Here is a 15,974-nt window from a genome sequence, read left to right as displayed (position 1 = left end):
AACTTTTTTTTAATGTTTATCTTTATTTTTGAGACAGAGAGAGACAGAGCATGGGAGGGGAAGAGGCAGAGAGAGACGGAGACACAGAATCAGAAGCAGGCTCCAGGATCTGAACTGTCAGCACAGAGCCCAACGCGGGGCTCAAACTCGTCAACTGCGAGATCATGACCCGAGCCGAAGTCGGATGCTCAACCAACTGAGCCACCCAGGAGTCCCAATTTTATAATTTTTAAAGAATTCCAAATTGATGTATTTACCCCTTTATGATTATGAACCAAAACTCTATTAGTAGTAATATGCTGTTTTGTCTGAAATTTACTTTGTCTGATGTTATAGCCATCCCAGCTTCTTTTGATTAGTGTTAGCATTATATACTGTTTTATGTCCTTTTACTCTTAATTTACTTATTCTTTGTATTTAAAACATGTTTCTTATTGACAGCATAGTTAAGTATTGCAGTTTTTTTTTTATTCTGATAATCTCAGCTTTTCAATTGGGGTGGCTAGATCATTTATATGTAATATGATTATTGCTATAGTTGAATTAAAGTCTATCACCTTGTTATCTGTTTTCTGTTTGTATCACATATTCTTTGTTGCATATTTCACTTTTCCTACCATTTTATATTATTTGGATTATTATTTTTATTTCCTATTATTCCATTTTATCTTCTTTATTGGTTGACTAACTATGAATTTTTGTTTTATGGTTTAGTCATTGCTTTGGATTTTAAAAAGATATATTTTAAACATACCACAGTCCACCCTTAAGTAATTTTTTGTGATTACACATGTAGTTTAAAATCCTTACAAAATTGTTTTCCATTTTTCTTCTCCTGGCCTCTGTAGAATTGTTGTTACATATTTTATTTCTCTGTATGCTAAATAATCAAAATACTTTGCTAACATTTTTATTTAAATGGTCAACTATCATATTACAAGTTATCCTTTATGTTTACCCCACAGGATTTCTGGTGTTAATTCTTCTTTGTATAGATACAGATTTCCAAGTACATTATGTTTCTCCTCCCTAAAGGATTATCCTTCACAGTTTTTGCATGGCACGTCAGCTAGTGATCAATTCTTTCAGCTTTTATTTGTCTGTAAAAGCATTTATTCCATCTATATTTTTGAAGGATGCTTTCACTCTATATAGAATTCTAAGTTACCCTTCTTTTTTCTTTCAGTTTTTTACTGATGTTGGCCCATTGTCTTTTGTATTGCTTTCAATGATAAAGCATGGTCATCCTTCTTTTCTTTGTTCTTTCATATATAATTTATGTTTATTCCCTGTGGATAATTTTATGATTTTGTATTAATTACAGGGTTTAAGCAATTTGATTATGATATGTTTTTGTATTGTGGTTTTTTTTTTCATATTTCCTGTATCTGGAGTTCATTGAGCTATTTGACACTGAGAAATTATAGTTTTCATAAAATTTTGGTAATTTTATGCCATTATTTCTTCTATTTTCACAATCCAATTTAGTTACATTCAGGTGCTTGAAGTTATTACATAAAACATTGGTGCTCTACTTTTTTCAGCATTTTTTTTCTGTATTTTTCTGTGTCTTTAAGTTCACTGACCTGTTTTCTTCAGTGTCTAGGCAGGATAACATAGATTTCATATCAGGGATTATATTTTTAATCTTTATTAAATTTAAATGTGATTTATACTTATGTATTATACATATTATGATATATACATATATTTGACTATATATATATATATATATATATATAATGTTTTCTGTGTCTCCACTTAATCAGCTCAAACTTTTCTCATCTTCTTATATGAAATCTAAGTGCATAATTATGTTAATGTTTTGCCTATTTACTCTATTTTATGTGTCCTTCTGGGTCTGTTTTCATTGATGGTTTTAGTTCTCATTATGGGTATAATCTCTTGCTTCTTTTCAAACCCAATACTTTTTGATTTATTGTCAGACATTGTACATTTTACCTTGTTGGGGTGTTCTAGTACTATTATAGTCCTATAAATACATAATATATATAATATATGTATAATATATATGTATACATACATAAAATACATAAATAAATGAGTGTTTTTGGATTACTATTAATCTCTTTGAGCTTCATTTTGGAATGTGTTTAGGTTTGATATTTTTTAAGCTTCCTTTTCTATTTTATTAGACTGGAGTGTAAGTGTTTTACTCTAGGGTTCGTTTTGTTCCGCCTCTTAGGCAGTATCTCTGAGAACTATCCAGTGCCCTATGGTAAGAATGGTGAGCACAGGAACTCTTTCTGGTCCTGTGTGAGCCAGGTGATTGTTCCATCTGTTTCTTTTGGGTGGTTATTTCCCTGGCATTGGGTTGTGTTCTTACCTGCATTTGGTGATACTATTTATCTGAATACTCAAAGAGGTCTCTTAAGATCTTCAGAACTCTTTCTGGAGCTCTCTTCTCACCTCTCCAATTCTCTGCCTTGCAAAATTTATCTGTGTGCCCTTCTGGATATTTCTGTTCCATCCCCTCAACACATAAATGCTGACAGGCTCCTCCTGGCTTCCCCCTCTCTGCAATATGACGTGGGGACTCTCTAGCCAGTATTTTGGGTCAATAATAGCACTTACTTTATTTCTCCTCCCTCATCCCTCACAGATTGAAGTCCTGCACTGCCTGATAAGCAGTGTCTAAATACTATTGTTCCCCCTACCCCAACCCTTGTTTTTAAGTTGTTTTAGGTAAAAAGTAAATTTTGTCCCTGTTACTCCATCTTGGCCAGAAAAAAGTCCAAAAATGGTGACTTTTACTCTAGGCAAATCACACTCAGTAGACACAACTTTAAAAAATAAATGGAGGGGCGCCTGGGTGGCGCAGTCGGTTAAGCGTCAGACTTCAGCCAGGTCACGATCTCGTGGTCCGTGAGTTCGAGCCCCGCGTCAGGCTCTGGGCTGATGGCTTGGAGCCTGGAGCCTGTTTCCGATTCTGTGTCTCCCTCTCTCTCTGCCCCTCCCCCGTTCATGCTCTGTCTCTCTCTGTCCCAAAAATAAAAATAAACGCTGAAAAAAAATAAATGGGTAAATCAGCTTTTAATGGGAGGGTGGGAAGGAAGACATTAGTTGATTTGGTGTTGCTGTGAAGAATTTCTTAAATATCTGGGTGAAAACTCTTTGGAATAAGAGAATGTATGTTTTAACCAGTGATCTATGTAAAAAGACCCATATGGCCTAGATGGTTTGACTTAGCTGTCCCTAGTTTTTAGAAATGAATTTTTTAAAGAAATGCTTATTTATTTTTGAGAGAGAGAGAGAAAGAAAGAGAGAGCACTCATGAGCTGGTGAGGAGCAGAGAGAGAGAGAGGGAGAGAGTTCCAAGCAGGCATCACACTAATCAAAGCAGAGCCTAATACAGGACTTAAACCCATGAACCATGAGATCATGACCTGAGCTGAAATAAAGAGTCAGATACTTAACAAACTGAGACACCTAGGCACCCCTTGAAATGAATTTTAACAGCATAAAAGAAATTGGAGAGCAATCTCAGGGACACACAGAAATAAAAGATTCAATAGATTCAACAAAAGATTATATAGGCCAGAAATAAATAGGCTTTTCATTAAGTAAGCAAACACATCTCAAATGTTTAAATCTATCATTCATTGCCACTAAGTAGGAATTATTTACTCCATACAAAAATATTGACTTTTCCACAAATTAATTTACTGTAGTACTAAATGAAGTTAGTTTTGTTTAGGAGAGATGCAGCAAAGAGTGAGTTGTCTTTGTAAAGCAACCCAAGCAATGGGATGGGGTGGGCTTGGGAAAGCAGAGGGAAGAATTAAAGAAATTACACAGAGATGCATTACAGGGGTTAAAGTCTATTTTAAACACCTGCAATTTTTCCAGGAGTTTTGATAGAATTTGTCTACTGAGCTATGTTCCTTTTTTTTTTTTAATTTTTCTTAAACATTTATTCATTTTTGAGAGACAGAGAGAGACAGAGCGTGAGTGGGGAAGGGGCAGAAAGACAGAGGGAGACACAGAATCCAAAGCAGGCTCCAGGCTCTGAGCTGTCAGCACAGAAGCCAACGTGGGGCTCTAACTCAGAGACCATGAGATCATGACCTGAGTCGAAGTCAGACGCTTAACTGGCTAAGCCACCTACATGCCCCTACTGAGTTACGTTTCTCAAACAACCCACAGTCCAAAAGCAAATTGTTTACCAGAATAAGGTTTGAGCTCATGGAGTCAGTTATCTACACCCAGACCCTCTTGTTTATCTCCTTTTAAAAGTTAAGTAAACCACAGCTAATGTTCTCTCCCCCTGGCCATACAAGGAGGACATGTTCATTGTTAATAACATATCATGATAAGTATATAAATAAAGAAAACTAAAGTCACCTACAATCTCCTCTCTTTGCCACCACATAAATAGCTGTTATTACTTCTCTCCATTCTAGCATACATAATTGGTGCACTTATATTGTGCATTCAGTTTATATCCTGATTTTTGCAATTATTATAACAATTTCTTACAGCATGCATATGTTTCATAAGCATTGTAATGAGTACATAATTATCCATCCTCTATTTTTGGACATTTATATTTTCATTTTTCAGTGTTATTAATAAAGCTATGCTAACCCATAAATCTTTATTTCATCTTCCCTTTCTTAATAGGAAAATTTGTACATGCTGTTTCAAAGTTAGAATCTGATAGAATTTCTGAGATAATGTACAGGTTTATTGTTCTGCTATCATCAAGTATTACTGTCATTTGTGATTATATGTGATTTACCTGTATATATTTAATGAGATTATTTTTAAAATAATTTGCATGAAACTTTCTTACAAACTAAAAAACTGATGCCACCACATAATTTACCTTTTATGTCTGCAATCACCTTTATTGTATTATCAATTGTATTATCACTATAAAATCATGGACAACTAGTAGTAGAATTTCTGACCCATACAAGTAAATTAATCTCATAACTTCAGAGACATTGTTTTTGATTTGGAAGAGGGTTGTAGATTTTGGTTAGAGTTTTTAGCTATTTCAGAAAGTGAAAGTTATCTTTTAAATATACAGAGCTAGTTGTAATAAAAAGAATATTCTGGTAGGTTCTGGTAAAAAAAAATTGCCAAAGAACAGTTTTAAAAATAGTTTGAGAAATTTAGCATGCGAATAGCTCCCAAAACAATTACTTAACAGAGGAAAAAAGCTTACATGAATATATGGAATTTTGAGTGTTTGCTCTTGTCACTCATTTATAATATTATAATGTTAAGCAATGTTACAAGCTAGAAGAATTAATGTGACTTGGGTTAAGAACATTTGACTTAATCTCTTGAAAATTGTAGGTACTTGCAATATTCCAAATTGCTCAAGTGCTTATTTGCAGAGATTTGTTTTCCTGGACCTCATTAAATAAATTATTGTTTTTTAGCCTACATGTAGTTTCATTGTGCTTACCCAGCTACCTTTGGAGAGACAACTCCCAAGGAAAGCAGGACAATTGTGTAGCTCAATGAGTGGTGATAACAAATAACTCCCAGTGAATCGTTTAACAAAGCATCATTACACATCTCTAATTTGGCTACAGGAGAAGAGGGAACAAATCCATGTTGGATATCTAATTTTCCTACTCTTATTTTGTTCATAGTTTCTTGTTTGCTTGTTCCTTTTGTCTTCATGTATAAATATCAACATATTCAGATACTCTTAATAGAGTATTTTAATATACCTTACTGCACTCTACTTCTTAAAATCATCATAAATCTTATGTACACAGAGAAAACTTTTCCAATCATAATTAGCAACAGGGAATGAGGAAACAAAAAGACTTTGTGGTACTTTTCAGAATGTGAAATGGTTCTTTTTCCATTGTTTTCAAAAAGGGTATAGATATTTATCAATCACTTAGGAATATAAAATCAAGATGTATGCATATTCCTAGTGAGAAGAAGAGGTAAATAGACTTGCTTCTGCAAATGCATCTGTAGGTGACTAACTATCATTCCATATTTAAATGCATGCAATATTATTTTCCACTTTTATGTCTAAATTGATGTCCTATGAGCATTGAACAGTTGGGATTGGTTAAACGCAACTAATAACAAAAACTCCAAGTCGAAATTGTGTTTCAGATTGTTTTGTGCCAAAAGGAGGTGTCTTGTCCACATATAAGGTAAAATGTCCATATACTTTACCTATCATGAAATCTCACCTTTCCAAATTTGATAACCTATAGTAGTAAAACTTTAGATTTCAGAGAACTATAAATGTTTATAGCACCACACTTGATAATTTAAAGTAATGCATTGTAGAGTAAATCTATTTCATTAGGGTAATCTCTGTCCTTATCTTTAATGAACTAAAATATAACTGGATGCCTCAAATATAAATGTTATATCAATAAACATTTTTATGGTATAAATATAATATGGAAATGGCATAAATAATAAGTATTTACATAATAAAAATTTACATATGAATGAAATATTTTCTATAGATTAACCATCACCGTTCCCTCAAGACACTGTTTGCAATCCGTTGTACTTCAGGTTTTTTCTTGAGGCTGGTTACCTATTAGTTTATTTTATTTCTTATGTTGAAACTCCTCCATAACTTGATGCTCCCCCAAAAAATCTGAAAAATAGGAGTACAGTTTTGTTTTAACCCTCACCTCATGTGACTTTTCCATCTCTACTCTCAATAACAAATGATTCTGTGTGAAATATGGAGTTCCCTCTTCATTTATTTGGTCTACATTTTTGTTCCTGTCATCCTTTGTGACACACATGATGTAGCCAAGAGAAGCCCACGATTGGAAGACTGACTCCAACAATAATAAGACTTCAGGTGAGTTTTTATTTCAGTTACTACTTCCTCGTCTACAATATGAGAGAGATACTGCAATAAACATTATCTAAGCTTCCTCTCACTTCTAACATTTTAAGATATACTCTTTTCTTTTGCATTGGTGAGTAGTAGTCCATTGTGCATATATATGACATCTTTATACATTCATCAGTTGATGGACATTTGGGCTCTTTCCATAATTTGCCTATTGTTAATAGTGTTTCTATAAACATTGGGGTCAGCAGCAACTCCTTTATCCTCTGGGTAAATTCCTAGCAGTGCAGTTATTGGGTCATAAGGTAATTCTATTTTTAATTTTTTGAGGAACTTCCACACTATTTTCCAGAGTGGCTGCACCAGCTTGCATTCCCACCAACAGTGCCAGAGGGTTCCCCTTTCTCCACATCCTTGCCAGCATCTGTTGTTTCCTGAGTTGTTAATTTTAGCCACTCTGACTAGTGTGAGGTGGTATCTCAACGTGGCTTTGATTTGTATTTCCCTGATGATGAGTGATGCTGAGCATTTTTTCATGTGTCGGTTGGCCATCTGGATGTCTTTTCTGGAGAAGTGTGTATTCATGTCTTTTGCCCATTTCTTCACTGGATTATTTGTTTTTTTGAGTGTTGAGTTTGATAAGTACTTTATAGATTTTGGATACTAACCCTTTATCTGATATGTCATTTGCAAATATCTTCTCCCATTCTGTTGCTTGCCTTTTAGTTTTGCTGATTGTTTCTTTCACTGTGTAGAAGCTTTTTAGCTTGATGAGGTCCCAGTAGTTCATTTTTGCTTTTGTTTCCCTTACCTTTGGAGACATGTCAAGTAAGAAGTTGCTGTGGCTGAGGTCAAAGAAGTTGTTGCCTGTTGTCTCCTGTAGGTTTTCTGTCTCACATTAAGTCTTTCATCCATTTTGAATTTATTTTTGTGTATGGTGTAGGAAAATGGTCCAGTTTCATTCTTCTGCATGTTGCTGTCCAGTTCTCCCAGAATGAAATTTTGCCATTTGCAACAACATGGATGGAACTGGAGGGTATTATGCTAAGTGAAATAAGTCAGCCAGAGAAAGACAGATATCATATGATTTCATTCATATGTGGACTTTGAGAAACTTAACAGATGACCTTAGGGGAAGGGAAGGAGAAATAAGATACTAACAAAGAGGGAGGCAAACCATACAAACTCTTAAATACAGAGAACGAACTGAGGGTTGATGGGGATGGGGGTGTTGGGGTTTGGAGAATATGGGTAATGGGTATTGAGAAGGGCACTTGTTGGGATGAGCACTGGTGTTGTGTGTAACTGATGAATCAAAGGAATCTACTCCTGAAACCAAGACTACACTGTATGTTAGCTAACTGGACAATAATAAAAAACAAAAAACAAAAAACAAAAAGCAAAAAACAAAAAACAAAACAAAACAAAACAAAACAAAAAGATGTACTTATCTCTCTCATAAAACCATGGAAATGTCTATGGCATTTCATGGAGCTGCATTTAAAATTATGTCCTAAATCATATTGCCTTTGTAATGACACAGATTTAAACAGGGACACATGTTTTCTTTGTTGTTGTTGTTGTTCCTAAATCCTTTTATAGGTAATAGCATAACATACTTTGAGGTTGAACATTACAAAATTTCCCACTGATGTGTCATCTTTTAAAAGTATATATTAACATAAGTGAAGTGCAATTCTGTCTGTTGTTCCTGTGTAATTAATAATAACCCTTCTTGCTTTTAAAAGAGCCTAGTTGGGACAATAAATTATAAAACTACCTAATCCTTATCCAATAGATTTTGTTTAATTGAAAATATTCTTAAAAAATTAAAATAGATGTCACTTCTAGTGGAAAGTATCATTTAAAACCTTTCTACCTTCCTCTTGACTATCTCCATCAAGCAAAAACAATTTCTGGAAATGATACATTAGAAAGAGGAAAGAATTTACAAAACATGAGATTTTTAGGAAGGGCAACTCTTCTTAACACCTGAAGCTTCTAAAGGTGGTAACAACATGAACGGTAGCAGCAATGACAGTGACAACAAATAACAATTGTCCTATGCCTGTGCTATGTTAAGTATTTTTCAATTCTTATATCATTTAACTCTAAAATTATCTATGCAGTAGGCACTATATTTATTTTAGAGAGAAAGAGACTGCATCTTCAAGAAGTTAAGAAACTCTTTCAAACTTGACAGGTTAGAAAGATAGAGCATGAGTTTGAAGCCAGGCAATCTGTCTTCTTAATGGGGACTCAAGTACATTGAAAGTTTGAAAGGATACTATACACATTTTCTGAGATAATTATCAATATTAACAAATTTTAATATTATTAACTTCTGAGTTTGTTTGGGACATAGAAACTTTGTTGTGAAGATAAATTATGGATGTCTTGGTGTTCCCTCACTCTACTTATGAGGCATTTCTAGATGTTAAAATATCCTTTCCTCTACTAGAATTATGGCAAACTCAATTTACATTCTATTATATTTCCATCAAACAGTTATATAGTAATTGGTGACCAGTGAAATATAAACTTAATTGAGAACTAGGCTTTAAAGTTAAGGAAGAAATAAACCATGTAAGATATTGTACAATGATAAAATAATCATAGTAAGCACATAGTACACCTTATTATACATATTTATTCTATTCCCTATTTTCTCTTGCCATTAACTGGAATTAAGACATTTTAATTTGAACACATAGCATATAGTAGTAATAAAATATTAAGTGGCAATAATGAACTTATCCCTTGAAATGTCAAGTGATTCATGAATCTGATTGGAAAGAGGACTATAATAAGATTGTCTTGTGGGTAATATGAATGGAAAGAAGCTCCTCATATGGGTTGCTAGAAAATATCTCCAATTGCTCCCCAGTGTCCTCTGTGTACAAGGTTTTGTCAAATCACCAGAATCAAGAGAAACCAACCAATTTCCAATATTTATAACCAAAGAAACAGAAGGCCTAAAGCCCTTTAATGAAGTCAAGTAAGTGAGGTCACTGTAATTGATGCCCTTTGATCATCCATGAGATTCCCATCCCAGGAAAAGATTAAAAAAAAAAAAAAAGGTAACATGCGGAATATAGCACCCATACACACGTACACACACTCGCACATGTGCACATACCTATGCAAATAAACACTGCATACCTATTAATAAGTTTATTCCTTCAGCCTACTTAATTTGGTTGAGCTCACACACATGAAAGAGGGAATCTAAAATCAGAGTACATGCTTTGTACTTTTGTAGTCATGTCTTATCCAAATAGACTCATGCATATCAGAGAGAAACATGCATTCATGACTTTCATTGACATTCTTTGTTTTAAACATTGAACTATAAAATTTTTTACATTGCTATCACCAAAAACTAAAAAACAAAAAGGATTTGTTTCCTAACCAATAAATACAAATAAATTAGATTTGAGCATACATTTAACTGGGAAATTAATTAGGGCTCATAAGGTCAATATAAATGACAATAATTTATGAAAATAAAAAGAGTTTAGGAGAATAGTACCTGAACCTTTGATTCACTAACTTGTTTTGGATAGAGTTTCATTTAAACTCATTTGGTATGTATATGTGTATTTATATGTATATGGTTATGTATATGTTTATGTATATGTATGTAGGTAGGTATGTATTCATTCATTCATTCACTCATTCAGTGAAAGATGAATACAAATGTGAAGATCCAGCCCTAAGTGTCTGCTGACTCAATTCAGTGTTTAAACCATCTTACTCACTTAATGATGGTTTGCTTATAAACTTTTGCCAAAATGGATCTTGAAACCTTATACCACTTTTCACAAAGTGAGTTCTTTTTTGCTCTTGAATGTATTAAATAATTATAAGAAGTGGCGATTTTGACTTGACTCATCTGTTTCTGGCCAGAGAATATCATAAAGAATAAACTGAACTGTACACCATATTTCTGTCAGCCCCAAATGTTTTTCTCATATGCCTAATATCAGCATTAGGGATCAAGAGGTAGCATCTTCTATGAATCTTCAATCTGGTTGGCCCAGGTTCTACTTCCATATATGTTGAAATACTCTTGTGTTTAGTCTTTTCTCACCCTACCCCACCCTACCCTCACTTAAAGATGTTTTGGCATTATACATCTGGTTTTAAGAGCAGTTTGAGTATAAGACATCCATAAGCTTCAAGGCATAAAGGTTGCCTGCCTAAAAATTGCTCACCTGATTCTCTGTCACCTTCCAAGGAAAGTCTCTCTCACACACCTCCTTCACCAAATCCTTCTTTGGTGTCAAAATGCCATAAATACTCATTATATTACATTTTGTCAATAGATTTGTTAACTTCCAACTTATTTATTGCTTATATAAAAGTTGTTTTTATCGTTCAATTGATTTTTATAATGCTTTAAAAAAATTTTAGTGTCTATTTTTCAGAGAGAGAAAGACAGAGCACGAGCGGGGGGAAGGGCAGAGAGAGAGGGAGACACAGAATCTGAAGCAGGCTGCAGGCTCTGAGTTGTGGGCACAGAGCCCAATGCAGGGCTCCAACTCACCAACCATGAGATCATGACCTGAGCTGAAGTTGGAGGCTTAACTGACTGAGCCACTCAGGCGCCCCTCATTCAACTGATTTTTATTTCTCTTAATAAAAATTATTTGGATATTTTGGGTTTGATCATAATTTCATTCCTCAAAATTTATGGAAATATTTTACTCATGTAAATGTGTGGCAGATTTTAATATGTGGCAGATATTTCAGAAACAAAGTAAAAAAGTGAGAGATGGGGCACCTGCCTTTCTCAGTCAGAAGAGCAGGCAACTCTTCATCTTGGGGTCATAAGTTCAAGCCCCACATTGGGTTAGAGACTACTAAACAATAAACTAACTTATTAATTAAAAAAATTAAATCCAGTTCTCATTTGCAGCACAAAATACAAAACTAAAACTATTGATGACCCTGACTCACCAAGGAAAAGTTGCATTTATGATAGGTTAGGCTTGAGAGGAAATAATGCTATATTCTTGGGAGAAAAATCCAGAAAAATTAATACTAATACAGCTTTTATATAAATAATATTTGTATATTATATATATATAGAAATATTTATATAGAAATATTTAGTTACATTCAGCATTCAATAACAGAAAGAATGACAAGTTAATTCCCTAATACAATGAACTACTGAAGTCTTCAGTTTAAAAAATTCAAAATCTATTGATACATACGTAATGCCTTGGTACATATTAAAATAGTAGTAGTATTTGTTGCATCCTGCTCCAACAAGGTTCCTAGCTATTCCTTGAATATATCAGTTGGGAGACATGTTTCTGCTTTAGTCTCTTTGTTTACATATTCCCTCCTTTACCAAATATCCATTTGATTTATTCCATTACCTCCCTGAGGTCTTTGCTCAGATATTAACTTCTAAATAAGGGTTAGGCAGACCATCAGTTTGTACTTCAACTTGCCCATCTCCTACCATGTCTAGCATTTCTAAACCCTCTTCCCTCTTCTGCATTTTATTTTTCAACAGAAGGTATCGTCACCTTACATACTACATAAATGATAGTTAGAACATTATAGCTTATATAAAATAGTTATTTGGCTAATAATGAGGCCTATTGTTTAGTACCTGGCTTCCCCACTGTATATACTCTAAGAGTAGAAATCCTTGGCTTTTTGTTAACTAACACATTTTAAGGACTCAGTGAATATTTGTTGCCTAAATGAAAGAATAGACTATTCAGATTATTAGGTAATTAGACTTTGTTTAACTGTATTCATAAAATTTATCCCTTATGTTTAGCATATAACAGATAATAGCTAGAATGAAAACTAAGATAAGAAAGAAAGCTTAATATAGAACCCAGGATAGTATTAGACAAAACATATACTTGTCTAATTTGAAACAGAAAGTGAATTTGGACTTCCAAATTAACACGGGGAATTGAACACACATTTTATATATATTCCCTCATGAAACTCAGGTTGAGAGGAAAAAAAGCTAATCCTACTTCAAAAAAGTATAAGAGGATAAAACAATAGATGAGTAATATTTTGAAAGGTGAAGAACATGAAGAAATTAGCAGAGAAAAAAACCCGAACAACAGACCAGAACGAGTAAATTCTAGTAGGAAGCAAATTGAGTTTCTCTGTTGAAGCCCCCAAATCCCCAAGCTTTGGATGTGCCTGATAACTAGCAGGGAGATGATGGAGATATGACTGAAACAGAGGATTTGTTAGAAAGTCTATGTTAGGAACAGACTATATTGTCTTCCCCATGTCAACCAGGCTGTCTTCTAAATATGGAGTAAATTGACTATTTACTCTCAGTGCCTGACTTATTCTGTAAAGAAACTTAGCTAGAGAGTGCAAACTCAGGGATCTCAGTCAAAGAGTAGTACAGGGAAAAGCAAGTTCCGAAAAGAGTGGGGTTAAATGAAAATATTTTCATTGAATGATTAAAATTTCCAACTTCCCTGGGACTGCTCAGTTTTAGAATGATGGTAGTCACACATCAACATCCACTCTCTTCCATCACTCCACATCAGTCAGCAACTAAATGGTTCCAGAGAAAAGACTAACGCATGCTCACATTTGGGATTTCCCTGCCCAGGTATCCTAACAATTGGCAAGTCCCTGAGGAATGACAGTGAGAAACAATATAAAACCTGGAAAAAAAAAGTGCTTGAATAAAAAGATAGTGATAATCTCTAAACATGGTGAAATATTTTTATTCGTGAAACAATTAGTTGTTAAAGAAGAGGACATAAAAAAAACCTCTTTAAAATTAAAATAGGAGTTAAGGGGTGCCCGGGTGGCTCAGTCAGTTAAGCGTCAGGCTGTTGATTTTGGTTCAGGTCATGATTCCAGGTTCATGGGATCAAGCCTTGCATTGGTCTTCATGCTGAGTGTGGAGCCTGCTTAAAATTCTCTCTCTGTCTCTGTCTCTGTCTCTGTCTCTCCCTCTGCCTCTCTCCCCCACTTGTGAGTTCTCTTTCTCTCTCTCAAATTAAAAAAAAATATGTGTCGGGGCGCCTGGGTGGCACAGTCGGTTAAGCGTCCGACTTCAGCCAGGTCACGATCTCGCGGTCCGTGAGTTCGAGCCCCACGTCGGGCTCTGGGCTGATGGCTCAGAGCCTGGAGCCTGTTTCCGATTCTGTGTCTCCCTCTCTCTCTGCCCCTCCCCTGTTCATGCTCTGTCTCTCTCTGTCCCAAAAAAAATAAATAAATGTTGAAAAAAAAATTAAAAAAAAAAATGTGTCAAAATAAAAAAAATCTTGTTTTTTATATCACTAAGAACATTAAATACAAGTAATACTGTAGAAATTATAGCAAAACCAACAGCAAAACCAATATATATATTATGTATATATTTGCATATATATATATATGTATATATATATATATGCAAAATTGCAAACAAAAATAAGAAAAGTAGAGTCTGATCTAACATATAACTAGTAAAAATCCCAGAAGGAGAGAACAGGGAAAATGGAGGAAAGAGAGCCATCAAAAGCCTATACAAGGAAGTAACTTAGGCTAAAGAGAACAGCTTTCTAGACTGAGGGTATCCAAAACAAATAATGAACAAATGACTCACGTTGAGCATATTATTGCACCTGAAATTGTGAAGGTCTGAGATTTTATCCACTTAAATGTTAGTCTGCCTGCAGATCTCCAGGTGAGAGATTGAATCTTTTATTATTCATGGCAATTACACCAGTCAGAATAGCATCGAAATACCAGTTCTCCACACCCCAGTTCCCCAAAGAATGATTCAAAGGACAGGGCCTGCTCTAACCTGCATGTGCAGTAGAATTGCACCACAAGAAGAAAAACCTCCAAACTCTAGCAATTTGTACAGGGAGGATAAGACATCTGGCCCACCTACCTCTGGTGAGATTGAGAGAGAGAAGAGAGGAAGAAAGCCCTCTGTTTTGGGAATCTAAACAAATCATCTCTAGAAAAATAAGAAAATTTGTGCCTTTACTTCATCTCTTTGCAATCTGAAGAAAGTCCCTCAGGAAAGAGAAGATTTTAAATCGCCCCAGAGAAATAGACAGTTTCTAATGTCCAATGCATGTTTGTCTTTCAAGAGTACCTTTAAACTTGGTTGTCAGTAATCCTTGTTCAGTAAATCATGATCAATGTAAAAATATTCACGGACCATTATTTTCCAGCACATATTTTCAAATTTCTGAAAAAGGAAGATAAAATGAAGATGTTAATAGAGAGAGAAAAGAAAAGATAAATACATGTAAACAATTGTGCTAACATGGCATTTGATACCCCAACAAAATCATCAGAAGTGAGATGTCAAGGACCAAATGTCTTTGAAGTTCTAAAGAAAAATAATTTTAAACTGGGATTCTTTATTCAGTAAAAGCTTCAGTTAAAAATAGTGGTAAAACAGAAATATTTTCAAGCTTCCAGCATCTCAAAAGTGTACCATTCATGCAAATCATCATCAGTATTTTGTAGAAACCATATTCTAGCAAAATGAAGGAGAAAACTGGTCCAGAGAAGAAGATCAGGAAGAGGAAGAGCCAGCTGTGCTGCTGGCCTACAGAACGCGAGCACAAATAGGGACAAAGGGATAGGGGACGCCAGGAGGACTGACTCCAGGAAAGAAAATTAACTGGAACTGGTACATCACCTGATGTGCTTCGCCATGTGGGGAAATTGTATTCCGATAGAAAGTTTGGAAGAATTATAAATAGCAATATAAAATACCTGAGAAATGAAAAGTGAAGTAAATAACTCTAGGAAAAAAAAATATACAGAAAGAAAATGGTGTCGTGGTACACTGCTTGGCACAATGCTAGAAATGTCTAAAAACACATCAGCATGTGTTGAATTCAGATTCCGGCACTCATTCACAACATTGTGAACTACATTGAGTAGTTTCATTAAACTCCCTGGGCAAGTTTCCCAATATAAAAATAAGAATCTTTTACCTAACTTACATGAATATTGCGAACCATAAATGATACAATGCAAGCTAAGTGATTAGGAATGTGGTAAGTGTCCAGGGATGCCTGTCTCGGTTGGTTAAGCATCTGAATCTTGGTTTAGGCTTTAGGTCATGATCCCATAGTTTGTGGTTTTGAGCTGCACATCAGAATCCAGGCTGTCAGCGTGCTGTCTGCTT

Source organism: Prionailurus bengalensis, chromosome C2, assembly GCF_016509475.1.
Source record: "Prionailurus bengalensis isolate Pbe53 chromosome C2, Fcat_Pben_1.1_paternal_pri, whole genome shotgun sequence".
Classification (NCBI taxonomy): domain Eukaryota; kingdom Metazoa; phylum Chordata; class Mammalia; order Carnivora; family Felidae; genus Prionailurus; species Prionailurus bengalensis.
This window is presented reverse-complemented; position numbering follows the sequence as displayed.